This window comes from Anser cygnoides, chromosome 21 (assembly GCF_040182565.1).
Source record: "Anser cygnoides isolate HZ-2024a breed goose chromosome 21, Taihu_goose_T2T_genome, whole genome shotgun sequence".
Taxonomy (NCBI): Eukaryota; Metazoa; Chordata; class Aves; order Anseriformes; family Anatidae; genus Anser; species Anser cygnoides.
In genome coordinates, this window is record NC_089893.1 from 9,490,424 (window position 1) to 9,500,740 (window position 10,317).

The window sequence follows — 10,317 nt, forward strand, 5'->3', positions numbered from 1 at the left end:
GGGGGGGGGGGAGTGAAAAAGAAAAGCACAAAGCACACCAACAAGTCTCGCTGTGGGACAGGCACGGAAAAATTAAGAGCTTAAAACTGTAAAAATATAAAACTCCCCCCACCGCTCGGCAACTTGGCGGAGTTTTATATGACACATAAATTAGGACAGCACGTCTTTCAGCTGCGCGGGCTGAGGTGCTTGCTTCCTCGTTCAAATTTATTGCTCACGAGCATTAAAAATGTCTAAACCGGTTTACATACACCATCACAGTGGGAATTTGCTTGGGGATAAGGGAGCTTGTAATTGCTATTCTAAAACTAGCCTTATAAGCTGGAAGCAGTGTTTAAAAAACATTTTAAGGGCTTTATAAAGCTATAAAGCGCCTTCCAACAAACCTAGAAGTGATGCATCTAAAAAGACCGGTCCTGCCTCCCAAAAAAATGAGGAATAACACAGAGCTGATCGCACGGCACAAGCTTCCTGCAGACACCGAAACATTCTATTTTTCTGGAATTACAGGTCAGCTTCCCAACGCGGGGCGATGCGATTTTAATGCTCCGAATCCTGTTTCTGATGTGCATTCTTTAAACGCGTAGCAGTGACACAAAATAAAATATGAGTCGTCTAAAATGGTTCAAAATAAGGCTGCGATTTTCGGATATCCACATCGTGTAGATTAACCCCAAATCCGTCGCTTGCCCTGCTGCCATTTTTCAATTGGCTTTAACAGCTTTATTGAGGGTACAAAGCCAGACATTGTGACCGGGGAATGGGAGAACAGAGCTGGTGCTCGCCGAAAAATGTGGTTTTGGTTATAACTATTTTCATAGTTTTTGCAACACCTTATTAAAGTTGAAAGCTACACATATAACATGACTGGTGGCACTTTCCTAATGCGCTGAAGTCGTATTTCATTGCAACTGACGGGGCGGCCGGGCATTTCCTCGCTGCTCCCCCGTTTTTGGGGGCTCGGTGGGATTGGGCTTGCAGTGTGCTGGCAGGACGCAGCGCTTTGTCTTTCAGGGAGCCGTGTGTCCCTGCAAAGCACCCCTTCCCCTGCATTTCCACCCCCTTGCGCTCTGATTTTATGTGCCGCCTATCTGCACTGCGAGATGCTAAAAGGCATGGAAGCACCAGGGGAAAAACACTCCAGCTGGGCACAGAAAGCATTTCCAGTTCAAGGCGAACATTTGAGTCCGTTCAGCCTACTTTTGCTCCTGGTTTTGCTCCTCTGCTCAAGGCACAGTCGAGGAAGGGTCGCAGGCATTGGCCCCTTGGAGCTGGATGCAAGCATCTGCATCTCGTTAGCTGCAAAGAGCATCACGCTCCAGCAATGCTGACCAAAAAGGCACTATTTGGCTTTAAAAAAAAAAAAAATCACTCTAATATGCCAGACACAGCTCTCCATCTCGCTACGCTTGCAAATATTTAACAAATGCTAATTTAAGTTTATCAGCAAACGTTCGAGACTAACAAGAGGTTATTTTCACCCGCCACCGCCGCGCTCTTGGCAGAGGCGGTGAAGAGGGAACACAAAAAAAGACGCGATCAGCCCAGCAGAGCCAAGGCCAAATTCTCATCTTATTGACACAGCTGCAAATCCCTGCTTGGCCGAGCTCGCGCCAGGTTTCCAGCTGCGCGGAGGCGACCCCAGGTCCCTGCCGCCTGCCTCTCCCGAGGGGTTTTGTGCCGTGCATCACCTGGAGCATCACCTCCACGGCCAGCGCTGCATCCCTGCTCCAGTCACTCGCGAGGACCAGAATCATTTCCCTCCGTGCTCTTATTTTGAGGAGGAATCTTTCACTGGCTGGTCTGATGACGCCGTTAATTTTTTTTTTTCTAATTAACGGGCATTTGTTCCTAACAGGATTCCAATTCCAATTCTCATTAGGGGTAAAGCTGCTCCGTATTTAGTCCTCTCCGTAAAAGCTTCCCGCGGTCAGCCTAGCGATCGTTACGACCAGCAGCTCGGTGAAGGCTGTTTGCAAAACTGCTCCGGAATGGAGTCACTCAACAGCACGCATGAAATTAACTCCAACCCCGAGAGTTTAACCCCAAACCATTAAAAACACACACGGTTTCTGCTTGGGTTAAGCTGCCAGGAGTTAGCAGTGGCTGTCTGGAAGAAGCCCCTCGCAGCTGAGATATCATTAATACCACACCACGCCAGCGCTCAGCTCTGCAGGCAGCACGCCTGGATCCAGCGCCTTATCCCACCACCACCAAAAGAGCAGGAATTAGACCGAGAGAGGGCGAGTGGATGGCAGGGAGCGGTGCCTTCACCTCCGCGTGGTCCCCAGCCACCATTCAGACAACACCTGTGATGCCAAGCTGGTTCTCCCCCCAAAACCCAACAATATTTTGCTTTTTGCCATGCCAGACTTCGGGAAACTTTAGGAAAATGCATTTTGTTCATGTTTGGTATTTCTGCAAGGGGAAAAAAAAAGAAAGACCTCGTGGAAGATGTGTCTCATCCAGAGCCAGGAGAAAGGGGAAAGAATGCTCAGCCTCAAGAAACTCAAATTTGATATTTTAAATGAGTGTCTCCCCTTCCAGCACAAGTTTGAGCTCCTCCTATTTTTACCCCAGGCTCTCTGCCTGCCGTTGTGCAACTCTTCCAACCTGCCCGCCAGCACCCAGATGTACGATCCTGTCTTTTAAAAACTATTTTTAGCCAGTGCAGCCACCAGGGTGTTGTAGGGCAGGGAGGAGAATAGCTGGGGAGCACACCCCAGCACACTGCGATACGACCCCACGTGCAGCCTACCGCGCCGCTGCTCACCTACGCTGGAGTATCAGCCATCGCTCGGGGACTTACGGATCCGTCCTGGAGGCTTCCCGGAGCAGGAATGGGAGGTGAAGGCAAGCAGCAGCTTTCTGGTGGTCGATCAACCCGAAGAAACCATTTAGCCATTAGAAAGTTCCCTGGAAAGGCAAAAAAAAAAAAAAAAAGAAAAGCTACACCGGGAGGTCCTGTTAGTGTTAGCGGTTCCAAACTTGGTAATGTTAAAATAGATGCATTTTCCTGAGGTGAAGCGGAGCAGTGGGCATCGATGGGCATCACCCAGAATGCAGGTCCTACCTGCGTCGACTTTTCTGCATTTCCTTAAAAAAAAGTGGGGATTTTCCTTTATCTCCCTTCCTGGGGGAAAAATAAAAAAAATAAAAAAAATAAAAATGAAGTAGGGAGCTGCATTTAAGCAGCTAAAAAGTTTATTGCAAGCCCAGTGGGGATGTCGAGCATCCTCCCAGTTGCAACCTGGCCACACTCGCCATCGGTCCCCAGCATTGCTGTGACCATAAACGCAGGGGACGCGTGCCCATGGTGCTGCTCCCCCAAACGCGCAGGGAAGGAGGGAGCTCAAAGGAAACGCGCGAGCGGCTTCGGGCACGCGGTTCCCCGCTTCCTCCTAGTTTTCCTGAGTGTTTGGGGCATTCCCACCCACTCCCGGCCAAAAGACCCTGGGTGCTGGTGGGGGCTGATGGTAAAGGGAGTGGGGGCTCCAGGGGACGGCAAAGCTGGAGGAAATCTGTTTCAGGTGCAAAATTGGACAGAATCTGGCTAGTCGATGGTGGCTCCTTCCGCAACCGATGCTGATGCTTGTGGGCACCAGCTCCCGGATTAATCTCACCCGTAATTAGGTTTGATCAATTAACTTTTGCCCCTAAATAATAAAGGAATCTCAGCAGGAGGACTTAAACAAATGGGGGGGGGAGTGGGGGGAGGAAAATAAGGGGGAATGCCGACGTTCTCGCCCATCTGCTCCGCGGGGCTGCCACGCGCCCCTGCCCCGGGCGCTGTTTCGCTCCTTGCCCAAACCACCGCGGCTGAGCCCGGGAGCCGCAAACAGCCCCAGAGCGGCCGGGGGGTCCCGGGCAGGGCTTTTTTCTGTTTGGTTTGAAAGGGACGAGAAACGAGACCCGAGACGTGTGAAGGCACGCTTAGGAGCACGGAGCAGGGAAAGTTTCGCCGAAGCTGGCGTCGGGTCGGGTCGTGCGAGAGCTTTCCCCGGGGAGGGAAACCCATTAAAAAGCCGGAGAGGAGCCGTTCCCAGCCAGCTGCCCCCGCACCCCGGCCAAAAACAACCCCGGTGGCGAGGGCCCTAACCTCACCTCCCCACCTTGGGCTCGCAAACACCCCGCCGGGCCGAGGGCTCCCCGCGGGAGGGAGGCGTTTGCCGCGAGGCCGGCGGCGAGGTCCGGAGGGAGGCCGGAGGGCCGCGGCCGGAGCCCGAACAAAGAGCGGAGCTGGCGGGGGTGCCCCAAACTTCTGGGGCCTCCTGGGGACGCGAGCGTGCGTGCGCGGGGGGTGGGGGCGGGGGGGTTAAAAATAATAATAAAAAAAAAGGCAAAAAGCTGCAAAAACGCCGCTTTTGCCCTTCGACCCAGGGCCTGCGGGCTCGTGGGGTCCGCTCGCGCCAGGCGGGTTTGACGCCGGCGGCGCGATGCTGCGGGGGCTCGGCCCCGCAGGGTGGCACGGCCCCCCCCGGCCCCGGGGCTCCGCGGGGGCTCCCCGAGGTGAGGGGGCGCCTCCGGGCGAGGGGGCTCCGGCCGCCGGGCTGCCCTGCCTGCGGGGGCAGCTTCACACCGCAACCGGAGCGCGGGGGCGGGGGGGGCCGCGACGGGGGGCGGATCGCAACCCCCGGCAGGAACTGCCACGGGCCGGGGGGGCACCGCGACCCCCCCGGGCACCGCAACCGGCCGGGGGAAGCGCAGCCGCCGGAGTGCGGGGGGGAGGACACCGGACCCCCCCCCCCCCCCGCCCAAGGACACCGCAACCCCCCGGGGGAACCGGGAGCACCGCGGCCGGCCGGAGGGCTGCAGAGCATCGCAAGGGCCGGGGCGAAGCGCAGCCTCCCGGAGGCACGGCGGCGGCCGACCGGGGACGGGGGGGCGGGGGGGGGGAGAGCACGGGGGGGGTGACGGCGGCCGGGTGCGAGGCGTGCCGGTGCCCCCGCTGCTCGCGGCCCCCGCGGCGCTCCGCGGCGTTGCACGGCGGCCACGCGCCGCCGCTGCGAGCCGTGCACCGGGAGGGGAGGAGGGGAACGGGGGCGGGGGGGGGGCTAAGGGCGGGGGGGGCGGCGCGAGGCACCGCTGCGGAACGGCAAGTTACTTCCCGCACCGGAGGGAGGTGGGGGGGGGGGGGAGCGGAGGAGATGCCCGCCGCCGCCGCCGCCGCACGTGCCCCGGCGCCCGGGGCCGCTTTGTCCGCGCCGCTCGGCTCGGCTCCGCCCGCCCCCGCGCGGCGGCCCGCCGGTGAATGACAGCCTACCTGCCCGCCAATCTTCATCACACTGACACCGGCCTGACAGCGCGGCCGCCGCTCGCCGCCGGCCCGGCCCCGCCGCCGCGCCGCGCCGCCCCCGCCCCGCCGCCCCGCCCCGCCGCGCCCCGCCCCCCGCCGCGCCGAGCCCCGCCCCCCGCCCCGCCCCCGGCAGGCCACGCCCCTCTCTAGGCCACGCCCCTCTCGCTAGGCCACGCCCCTCTCGCTAGGCCACGCCCCTCTCGCTAGGCCACGCCCCTCTCGCTAGGCCACGCCCCCCCGACGCCACGCCCTCTCCTCGCCACGCCCCCCCCCCCCCCCCCGCAGCCCCGCCCCCCCCCCCGCGGTCCCCCCTCACGGGAGTTCCCGTCCCTGCCCGTGCGTTGGCCCCGCGCTCCCCACGCGAGGCCCCGCAGCCCCCGCGCCCAGCCCTGAACCAAAACCGGTGGGTTTTGCCCCAAAGCAAGCAATAGCCTGGTTATTTGGCTCTAGGCTCGTCGCAGTGGCCCGGCACGGCCCCACATTACCCCGAAGACGGCACCGGGGCGCCGCGGGGCCCCGAAGGCCCGCAGGAGGCAGGAGCCAGGCCCCGCCGGCCGCAGCCTCCCCGGGGAGCGCCCGGCACAGTCTGGGGGCGCCAGCTGTGGGGCCAGCTGCGGGGAACCCAAAGCTAGCGGAGCGCAGGGGTCAGCGAGGGGCCGGCTGCGCACCCTGCGCCCTGCGCGACACCCACGGGACATCAGCCGTCACGAGCTCTTCCCGAAGCGCCGCGTGCCGCTGTGACGGGTGCCACCCCAGCGCGCATCCCCCTCGCCCCGCTCACCGTGGGTACGGCCGTGCGGGCGCTGGGGCCGTGATTTATAACCAGTTCCCGCTGTTCTGGGCCCGGAATACAACGGAGACCTCCGCGCGCTGCGTAAATCAGAGCTGGATGCTCTTCCCGCCCTCATTGCTATTCCGCGAGAGCCATCCAAGACGAGGAGCCATAAAGCTGTCTTCAGTCCTCCCTTGTTTCAGCCAGATTCAGGGCCAGGCGAAAAATATTTCGGTCTTTGGAGACTCTGATTTGAGCGGGATAGATGCGCAGGGGAGGACATAAAGCACTCGTTAGGTATCAGAGGGCTGCAGGATCACCACGCTCGTGTCTTATTTTGCCAGACAGAGATGAAAAGCAGGCACAAAATGGATGCGTAGGAAAGGCAATTAAAGCCATCCCGCATTTTCGGCATCATGCCTGTCCTCCCACCCCTGTGGTCCTCCAGACCCCCCCTCCTCCCCAGCAGCTCCGCTCTGTGCATCTCTTAAGCCCCTTCACCGACTGCCCAATATTTCAGGGTTATTTGCTGCTCCTGACACGTTTCTTCTGATGCCATCAGCAACTCACCACGAGCATCCCACGGGGGTGCAGAGGGTTTGGTTTTATTTTGCTGAGCTACAGCAACCTCCAGGAACGTGGCCAGGCCTAGATTTCTCCTCTGCAAATGCAAAAGCCACATCTTCCCTGGAGAGTTTTGCCGGAGGTTAATTATCATCCCTGCTAAAAACCCCGCCTGATTTCCCATTTGAATTGGCTTAGCTTCAACCTCCAGCCACTGGGTCTTGCCGTGTTTTTTGCCCGTAAATTAAATGGCGCCTGTGCTCAAACTTTTAATTTTTTTCCCTAAGAAAGCGCCTCTCTGCTGTACCAGGTCACCCCTGATCTTGTTGTCAGTGGGACCCACAGATTTGCCTGGTGAGAACAGGGATATGCAGCAGCATCCCTGCTGGGATGTCAAGCTGGGTAGCACCCCGCTTCTCCCTGCTGCTCCAGCATCTCTCCAGCTCCCAGCCCAGATCTTTTCTCCTCCACCCAAATTTCCATCAGCTTTTTATCAAATACACCCAGAGGCACCTTCCCCGCCACAGGCTGATGCTGCTGCTACTGGAAAAGGAGCCCAAACCCCCTGAAACACAAAACCCTTGATCAAATGCCTTATTCCCCATCCCCATCCCACACCAGGGGGTGGAAACCTCCCTGAAATTAAACCCTCTTTTGACACCCTAAGTGGGGAGGTTGTGCCGTGTACCCGCACTGAGGCTGTGTTTTGTGCACTTGAAGCTGTAAATATGCAATTAGAGCAAACTAATCAGCACTTATTCAAGAGCACACCAAGTTCCTTCTGCAAAGTGGCAAGAGTACTTGGAGCAAGTTTACTAAAATATTAAACATTTGGCAAGAGCAGTGACATAGATAACTTGTAATATTTACATTTTTACATAACTGGCTTCAGGAGAAAACAAATTACACCAAGTATAGCATTTTACTCTCAGTCATTTGACTACTCCGCCATAAATAATTCAATTCTCTCTCCAAGATTACATTAGGGCTGGTGTTGAATTTCTCAAAGAAAACTGTGACAGGATGCTATGGGAAATGAATGCGTACGGCTCTCTGCTGAAACCTTCTGAAATATATATAAGAGAAAAGCAGGGTAAATTATTAAACAATAGATGTTAAAAACAACACGAGTTTTGATGATGAGCCCGGTAATGTGTGGCAGGGGGGTAAGGAGACACGAGAGCATCCCCAAATTGCAAGCTTGCTTCCTGAGCACAGGGGCAAGCCAAGCTGCTTGCGAGATAAAGGATGCTCAGAAACCCATTCATAAGTAAAAGGATGCTCTGAAGGGAGCCCGACGGAGAGCGCAGCCCCCACTGCACAGCAGGTGCTGCTCCCAGCTCCCTGCCCGTGTGCTGCCCGCCTCCCAGCTCCCCGGGTTTGTGCTGGGTTTCTGAGATGCAGGCGTTCAGGACACACACACTTTCCCACATCTCTCCAAACTCTCTCCAGTTATGTGTTTCACGAAAAGGGGGAAAAAAATCATCGCTGTCTGGTGCAGCCTTAAAACCAACGTGCTGCCAGGAACACGGACAGAACCGATTCTTGTACAGCGCTATCCAAGGTGAAATGAAGGGATTCCCCAACTTTCACCTGTTTTCAGACCTCAGCTCATGGAGGATTTTTGTTAAGACTGATCTCCCTCCGTTTGCGATACTTAAGCTCCCCGCTGAATAAGCACTCATCTTAACTACGTTATCTTTATCTCCGTTCATGATTTTCCTGGGAATATGGGGAGAGTAAACCAAAAAGATTTACAGCACCAACGCAGCAGCATTGTTTGCTGCAGAAAAACAAACCACGAGAAGCCGCGGTGCATTTTAAATAGCCTCCTAACGGAACATACGGCTGCTCCAACCTGACAGCTACTAATAGATAAGTGCACGGGGGATAGAAGGAAGAGCTTTATCAATAACCCCTAGGCACAAGGAAGAGGAATGGCTTCAAACGGCCGCCGTGCCTGCTCCTGCACCAGCCGGCCGGGGGTTAATGATGTCTCGTCAAGCTGGGAAAGCACTTTGGGGTCCTTCCGGATGAAAGTGCTGGATAAATGGCAGGCGAGATCATTTTTATTAGAAAATCCCCACTGCCAACTTGCTCCTTTTTAATGTTTAATTTCAAGCCGTAATAAAGTCTCGCTGCTCCTTCGGGGTCTCCTGGCTGCCTGGCCGCGGTTCCCCTCCACGCAACGCTACAGCCAGCTTTGCATTGCCGCAGCCTGGCAGATTTTAGCTCAGCCTGAGGGTTTTTTTGGCTGTGTTTCAGGGTCCCTCCCCGCCTCGGCTGGGTTTGGCCCGTGGCGGGAGCTCACCGCCACCCGCGTCCCTCTGCACCGGGGCAGCGACGCGGTGCGGCGCGAGAGACGCACTGGTCACAACTCCTTAAAGATGCAAATTGAGAAGCAGCCATCATAGCAAGAGACTTCTGTTAATTCTCAACTGAGTATGCAGATTTCAGTGCTGACTTTTGCTAGGCTTATTTGTTTTATTTAGCAATAAATTTAATACAGGCTCCCTGAAGCAAAGAGACAGATGGACTATAAACTTTGAATTTTGAGTAGCTTTACATCCTTAGGTTAGTATCATTTTTGATCTCTCCTGAAATTATATCCACAAAAGTTTGCAGGGATTGGAATCTGCTTTTTTACAGCCCCCCCCAGCCCCCTGTGACCATGCACCTTCGCACCGGAATAATGAGTGGCCACTTGATGAGCCACCTTCTAATTTTTTGCACAGGTTACGCAAAAGTATGCTAAATACCACCTAAATGCTGCATACCCTGGCTGCTGGAGTTATCCCAGAGACTCACAGATGGATCTGAGAAAACCAAAGCACCACGTGTTTCCTCTGGGTCCAAGTGCGAAAACCCCGGGCTGAAACAAAATGATGTGCTTGGAGAACATGGGGAAGCCAGTGTGTGTTTTTGGAAGGAGTCACAGTGTGGCAAAAACGATTTATTTACTTTTTCTTGATGGTTGTTTTGCCATCCATCAGCAATACAAACGCAGGTAGGAGGGGAGGAGAAAAGCCTGCTGTCCCCAAGAAGTGGGTGACCTCCATCCTTGGGTAGCCCATGCGTGGTGGGACACGGCTATGAGCTGGCCAAGCACCGTGTCACTGCTTTGAACCCGAGGGTTGTGAAAAGCCAGGATTTAATTTTGGGAGATAGAAGGTACAGCCAAAGTGCCTGGTCGCTGGCTGACAAACCAGGTGGAAAGCACGGTGCTGCAAATGGACCCCAACAAGCAGACGTCACCTAATGCCAAACTGCGATTGAATTACTGTGGATTAACATATTACAGGTGCATTAAAGTCTAATGAGTGGCCCATGATTAATGCTGTTATGAGGAATACTAAAAGAACTAATGATGACGAGCCACTTCAAGTTAAATGTGGGGAGTTTCAGGTGTTGATGGTTCCACCGTCTCATGCTTGCGGGAACAGCCCGGCTAAGGCAAGGGGGTCTGGGAGCAAGGACGGAAGGAGGGACCACATTTCTGCTCTCTGCTTGGTGGGAATCAGCAACGCAAACATCTGGTGATGTGCTTCAGTGCTGTGGGGAATGCCACGTCTGAGGAAGCTCATTCTGGTTTGTAAGGCTCCCTAGAATTTTAGCTCTTCTTTTCTTGTGGAGGAAAACCTCCAAAAACAAAATAGCCCTGGATTAAAAGAATACCACTGGGGTA

At 55.7% G+C, this 10,317-nt stretch overlaps 1 protein-coding gene across 8 annotated transcripts in view; it reads right to left on the bottom strand.

Moving 5' to 3' along the window:
- The window catches only part of PKNOX2 (PBX/knotted 1 homeobox 2), an 87,748-nt gene extending 81,652 nt beyond the window's left edge, over positions 1-6,096 (bottom strand). For 5 of the 8 annotated variants that reach the window (XM_066981292.1, XM_066981295.1, XM_066981294.1 and 2 more), the window contains exons 1-2: positions 5,264-5,394; positions 2,774-2,916 (exon numbers count right to left, since the gene is read on the bottom strand). The gene's annotated coding sequence lies outside the window, so the exon portion shown is untranslated. Of the gene's footprint in view, positions 1-2,773; positions 2,917-5,263; positions 5,395-6,077 lie in introns of those variants that run through there. The other 3 variants (XM_066981296.1, XM_066981298.1, XM_048063255.2) reach the window with 2 other exon arrangements.
- Between the last annotated feature and the right edge of the window lie 4,221 nt (positions 6,097-10,317).